Source organism: Manis javanica, chromosome 2, assembly GCF_040802235.1.
Source record: "Manis javanica isolate MJ-LG chromosome 2, MJ_LKY, whole genome shotgun sequence".
Classification (NCBI taxonomy): Eukaryota; Metazoa; Chordata; class Mammalia; order Pholidota; family Manidae; genus Manis; species Manis javanica.
Window position 1 is genome coordinate 139,767,771 of NC_133157.1, and position 6,366 is coordinate 139,774,136.

Below are 6,366 nucleotides of genomic sequence, written 5' to 3' on the forward strand. Positions count from 1 at the left end.
AACTCACTTAATATGCCATTACAAACACAATCTAAGGGTTCTTTTCTTTTTCTCATCCTTTTTCTTTCTCCTCCATTCTTTATATATTAGGTATTATATTCTGTACTCTTTGTCTATCCCTTGATTGACTTTGGGAATATTTAATTTTGCATTTGCTTAGTAGTTAGCTGTTCTACTTTCTTTACGGTGGTTTTATTACCTCTGGTGACAGCTATTAAACCGTAAGAACACTTCCATCTATAGTAGTCTCTCCAAAACAGTGTGTTGAGATGGTTTGTGGGAGGTGAATTCTCTCAGCTTTTGCTTATCTGGAAATTGTTTAATCCCTCCTTCAAATTTAAATGATAATCTTGCCAGATAATGTAATCTTGGTTCCAGGCCATTCTGCTTCATTGCATTAAATACATCAATACATCATGCCACTCCCTTCTGGCCTGTAAGGTTTCTGCTGAGAAGTGTGATGTTATCCTGATGGGCTTTCCTTTGTATGTGATCTTATTTCTCTCTCTGGCTGCTTTAAAAGTCTGTCCTTATCCTTGATCTTTGCCATTTTATTTACTATATGTCTTGGTGTTATCTTCCTTTGTTCCCTTGTGCTGGGAGATCTGTGCACCTCCATGGCCTGAGAGACTATCTCCTTCCCCAGATTGGGGAAGTTTTCACCAGTTACCTCTTCAAAGACACTTTCTATCCTCTTCTCTCTTTCCTCTGGTACCCCTATAATGCAAATATTGTTCCTTTTGGATAGGTCGCACTGTTCTCTCAGTATTCTTTCATTCTTAGAGATCCTTTTTTATCTCTGTGCCTCAGCTTCTTTGTATTCCTCTTCTCTAGTGTCTACTGAATTTTTTTTTTATGGCAAGAAGAGGGACATCTTTATTTTGGTTAAAAAAGGTACAGGAAAGCAGCCAAGCAACCCCCACCGTGGGCTGAGCAGATTTCCGAGGCTCACCCGGTTTCCTTTAGTTCCTCAGAAGATTCTGGGGCTGTCAGAGCCAACTCAGTTCCCTCAGTGCCTGCAGCAAAGTGTACAAGCCTCCTCCTTGCATGCTACCTACTCCGGGTGGTGGGGACGGAGGGGGCCATGGGAACAGGGTCAAACCAGTGTGCTTAGAACAGTCACCAAACTTGTTCAGCAGCGTCACCAACCAGCAACACCCCAGATGGCTCCTGAAGAAACCTGCTCAGCTTGACTAGGACCAGAGCCACCGTAAGGTCATCCCGGAAGTGGGGGTTGAAGAGCAGGTAGAGCAGATGGTTGAGACAGGCAGGCAGGGGCAGTACTATGAGCAGAACAGACTTGACAGCCTCAGGGATGACGGGAAAGAGGCCCAGCATGGAGGAGAAGTTGAGGAAGGCCACGGGACAGTAGAGGAGCCCCTAGGCGAAGATGAGCCAGGCCACATGCCTCACCATGGCACAGTCCCACACAGCCTCAAAGTCGCCCCTCGGCAGGTCACAGTAGAGTTTGATGTAGGCACCAGCCACTACCAGGAAGCAGAGGGAGTTCATCATCACCAGGGCCACTGCAAAGCCCAGGGCTGCTGGCCGGCCCTCGGTGAGGCATAGGGTAGGCAGAGCAGGGAGGCCCTGTATTCTCCCACTGAGGTGGGGGACAGGGCCGCCGCCAGCCCTGCCAGTGTCAGGCAGCCCAGGGCCCCTGCTTGAACGCTGCCCAGGGAGGGGTCCTTCCTGTAGGCCTGGACGCAGGTGATGGAGATGCTGCACTGCACCGCAGCCAGGGTGAGCAGCAGGACGGAGGCCTCGGACCCCAGGATGGCCAGGAAGCCCATGGCCTGGCAGCCCAGCCCCACCTCCCAGCGGGCTCCGTACTCCGCAAACTTTATTGGCCGAAGGTCAAGGTGTCCACCGAGGCTAGGAGGCCACAGGAAATGCCAGTCAAGGTGCTGGTCCCTGGAATTGCACCCACCACGAATTTGACGGGGGCCAGGGGGCCAGGCCCACTGGCAAACACACTCAGCAGCACCAGCCCGTTACAGAGCACAGAGAGCAGCATGATGGCCCACACAGCCAGGCGGATGCCCCAGCTCTCAAAGAGGTGCTCACAGGGCTTGAAGGAGCCTGGAGTAGGGCTACCCTGGACACTAGGCTTTGGCTTTGCATCCTCCATCCCTAGCTGGAGCTCGTCCAGGTCCAGGTCATCTGAGAGGGGGGACAGGAAAGTAGCTTGGGGCCCTGGTCTTGGTGGTGAAAGAAGAGGTTTAGTTCTTTTGCCTGAAATTATCATGTTAGTGAGTGGTTGAGCTAGGATTTGTATACAATTGTTTCTGAGCTGGTGAGCCATCTACACTCATTATCCTGCTGTGTCCCCCACCATGTCACATGAAAAACAACACTGTTCTAGTCTTTTTCAATAAGGAAACTTTGGGAGTATCTCTTCCATAGCAAGCCTCTGGTGAGAAGAATGCTCTGGGTGGGGTGGGTGAAGCCCAGCACTGGCTGACTGCACACTCAGACTGTTAATATGAGAAACTGATAGACACAAAGGCTGTGATCATCTAATTCTAGGCTTTTGGCTGAGAACCCCATTAATAATTCTACAGAGTGCCCACAGTGGACAGCATGGGTTCCCCCTTCTACATAGATCAAACCTTGTAACTCCAACATGGACATTATAACTATACCATTGCAGGCATCCTGTGAGTGAAGCTGATCAGGCCAAATGCATAATTTCTAACACTGTCAATGAATAGTGTAGGTGAATAACGGAAAAGTTACATGCACAATCAACATTCTGTCACACGTACCCAATTGTTTTTGAATTTACAGCTCTATGGGAATCACTGACTTGGAATAAGGACTGTGGGAAGTCAGCATGCTCTAAGGTCACCCACATCCTCTTAGCTTGTGCCTTTTTCTGCCCATGTGAGTCAAAGTTGAACTCTTAATTAATATCTCGGTCCTACTGAGGTGGAAGTAAGTCTATTTGTTTAGATTATTAGCAGTGAGGACTAAAGCATCGGAAAATTAAATGTTGGAACTAAATAAGAATATCAGTACCTATGTTTGAAAGTTGATAACATTAAGCCTGTCAGAAAAATAAATTTACCGTGAAGGGCTACACATTATTTGCCATACGATCCTAAATTCCTTTGAATCAGGATGAACACCATTAAGAAGTGTCATTATTTGCACATTCAAATCTTTGATGCCACACTGATCTGTTTAATCAAAACTTCATCACAGTTTGTCTGAGCATGCTGCCTGCCTTTGAAGGGCCAGCTGCAAACCTGAACCCATCTAACAGCACGTGGCTTTAAAAGACAATGCACTGTTTTGCTCCCTGTATAATGAGCTTAAAATTACTTTGTACTTTTGAAAAAAAAAACCCTTAATTTAAAATATCTTTGCTTTCAGGGCTCTATTTCAAATCTACACAAGTCTGCTGAACAGGGAGCTCTGTGTCCTCCTGTTTGTTCATTTCTCTAGAAACCTGTTCAAAAGTATGACTTTTCTTGGTACATATATGTAGCAATCTTGAGACCTGAAATTCTTATTTTTTATATCATGTTCACCAGAGTGGCAATAGGGTGGCCTAAGTAAGATTCTTGATAAGCAAAGACAGGTCATCAATAGTAACAAACCTTGATTAGTTATTCTGAGGGCTCACAACAGAGAACCCTCTCTTGTCACTACCTGTGGAATAGGGCTTTTTATAGACACTTGAGATTGCCTCTTTGAGGTTTGAAATGTGGAAACATATCAGAAGTTTTCCACAAATAGCTCTTAACAGAGGAGTAATGTATTCAAAAACCAAATAAACTAGAGTTGCAATAGGCAAAAGGCTTACAGTATTTTTCACCTTGTCTGACCCTTGAATATAAACTATTAAATGTAACTTCTCTATCCCTTCCTATGTAAGCTGATACAGAAATTCAGTGGGGTTAATCAACCATAACAAATGTTTCCCAAAACACTAATCACGGTTCTGTTCCTTTCTGTGCTATTTCTTCCATCATCTCACCATCCCCAGTGGAAGCTCCTCAACTTTCCAGTTTCTCCCAGAGTGCAGTTTAGAGGTTACCTACAAAGAAGCCACGTGGAGTGGTTGTTAAAAATTCCTGGGCTCAAGTAAACTGATTAAATTAACATATCTGAGGCTGGGGCTTCAGATCTGCACATTTACTGACATCCAAGCAAATGCCACACTAAAAACTGGTAAAATTCTGCCTAGTGCCAAAACAAAATTTAGAAATCAAGCTCCTCTGAATTCTGTCTCTCTGTCTCAGGCGTGCACACGTGCGCGCACACACACACGCACGCACACACACACACACACACACAGTCTTTACATGCTCTTCCAAATGTCCTTGCTACTGAGATTTTACGTATATAAATGTTACCATTTATAAGCTTTTAAATATTTGTAATGATTCAGACATAGTTTTTACCTAGACATATACTTGGATATTAACGGGTAGGGATTAACAGAAAAACTGAAAAATCATAGTAGGTGACCTCTGTAGGTATTTATTTGAATTACATTTCATCCTGGGTGGTGCTATGGATCTGTTTCTAACATTAAAAAAAATTAAGATCATTTGAAAATCTGATAGCATACTTGAGCAATGTCCTAATTTCTTAATTAATAAAATGAACAATTTTTATCAATGCAACCTTGTTTGCATATGGGAAAAATTGTGATATTAGAGAAAAGTAAAGAGAACTCACCATTTCTTTATGTCTGCATTTTCTCACATTAATTCCATTTATCTGCAGTGAAAGAAAAGCAAAGCTTAACATGGCATATTGTGAATTGGCCTTATGTTTTGCTTGCACATAGAGAAAAATGATAAATTACATACCTGTAGAATCACGTCTCCAATAAAAAGCAGTCCTGAAAGTTCCGCTATAATGACAAGGACAACTGATTATGTATGGGCTACTTTATTCACACAGGTAAAAGTTTTTTTAACTAAATAAAGTCAAAACTGGTCCAGAAAATTAAATGCTTTATACAAATCACATCTTAAAAGAACAAGTAATGGAACAAAAACAATCACATGATTCAGCATTGATATTAACATACATGCTGAGACGTTTCTATTTAAATTCTATGGTTTCAGATCTAACAGTTGCCAAAAATCAGTCACTCTTCTGGATGAATGGATAAATTTTCCCATGTACATATGACTTTAAGGTGTCTGTGAAGAGGTTGAGAACTAGACCTTCAATCCAAAACCTATGGAAGCAGCTACAAGAACTTTTTAAAACATTATTTGTCTTACTGACTTCAGTCAGTGCAACAGTTGTTTGCATCTGCAGTTATTCCCTAGTGAAATTTCATGAGATAGGCTGAGTTAAGTTGCATATAAAAACTGAAAAAAATATATATTTGCAGTTGCCTATATTTGACATGACTTGTTATCATTACATTTGTCTACATGTTGTTTTAATGAAACAATTGGAAAGTTATGCAGTTCCTAGTTCACTCACAGTCACATGCTCTTTATTTTTCCTTGTTGCTTTCCTGTGAGAAAAGCCTCCCCCTGGAGTAATAAAGGGCACAGATTAAGGAATCAGACTCGGCCACTTACTGCCTGGTCTAGGGGACCCTGGAGCTAGTCGGCCACATGCTAATGTATCATTCTTAAAGTTCATCTTATTTTTCAATAATCATGATTTGCAAAGGAATCGCTTCTATATAATTCTCTTAACACTTTACCTCTTTGCTCCTTGGAGATTTTTGAAATGACAACTGGAATGTTATGTTCTGCTCCCCGCTAAAAAGAGAAAATCATATACTGTGCTTTATATCATATAAAAAAAAAAACACGACAGCTAGATATTAGTTAGGAAATAATACAGGTTATGAATAGTATGTTAATGGAATAGCAGACAGAATTTAAATGAACTTATGAAATTTCCTCTACTAAGTAGACAACACTCGGAAGAAATTTTTCCATCTGGTTAGCATTTCACTATGACATCCAATAACTAATAGCAATTGATTTTGAAAGTTTTTCATTTTTCAAATGAAGCTCGGTCAATGCCTTAAATAGGCATTCCCTTCAACACGCCGCAGTGTTGCCCATTGCAGAAATTCTCGTTTAAGGTTCCAAACACCAGATAATCAAGTATTCCATTAAATGGATTAACCAGATAATCCATTTTCTGGCTAAGTTGCTCTTTGCCAAGCACAGACCCCTTTGGATGCTAAGTGACTGGAGGAAACTTTGTCCTGCACAAATTGGACACAAAAATTGAGAGTGTGCATGTGCATGGTGGAGAAGTGATCATCTGCATTACCTTAATTAGTATTAGATTCCTCTCTGTGAAAAAGCACACACTAAACAATTAACAGAATTAAGTGATTTGGCAAAAATAATGTAGTAGTGGTTTGCT

The 6,366-nt window shown here is 41.9% G+C and overlaps 1 pseudogene; it reads right to left on the bottom strand.

Annotated features, from left to right (window-relative positions):
* Positions 1–1,119: 1,119 nt before the first annotated feature.
* LOC140845639 (leucine-rich repeat-containing G-protein coupled receptor 6 pseudogene) lies at positions 1,120–2,921 on the bottom strand (annotated as a pseudogene).
* Positions 2,922–6,366: the final 3,445 nt, after the last annotated feature.